Consider the following 256-nt stretch of genomic DNA (forward strand, 5'->3'; position numbering starts at 1 on the left):
CCTTGAGCTGCCCCAGGGCAGGTTTAGGATGGACATTGGGAAGTTCTTCCCAGAGAGAGGGATCAGCCACTGGAAGGGGCTGCCCAGGGAGGGGGTGGATTCTCCATCCCTGGAGGGGTTTGAGCAGAGCCTGGATGTGGCATCAGTGCCATGGGCTGGGTGACAAGGTGGGGTTGGGTCACAGGTTGGCCTCAAATGATCTCAGAGGTCTTTTCCAACCTCTGTAATTCTGTGATTATCCCACCCCAAGGTGCCA

Source organism: Empidonax traillii, unplaced genomic scaffold (genome assembly GCF_003031625.1).
Source record: "Empidonax traillii isolate 1590-97213 ecotype Southwest subspecies unplaced genomic scaffold, ASM303162v1 scaffold4988:size9020, whole genome shotgun sequence".
Lineage (NCBI taxonomy): Eukaryota > Metazoa > Chordata > Aves > Passeriformes > Tyrannidae > Empidonax > Empidonax traillii.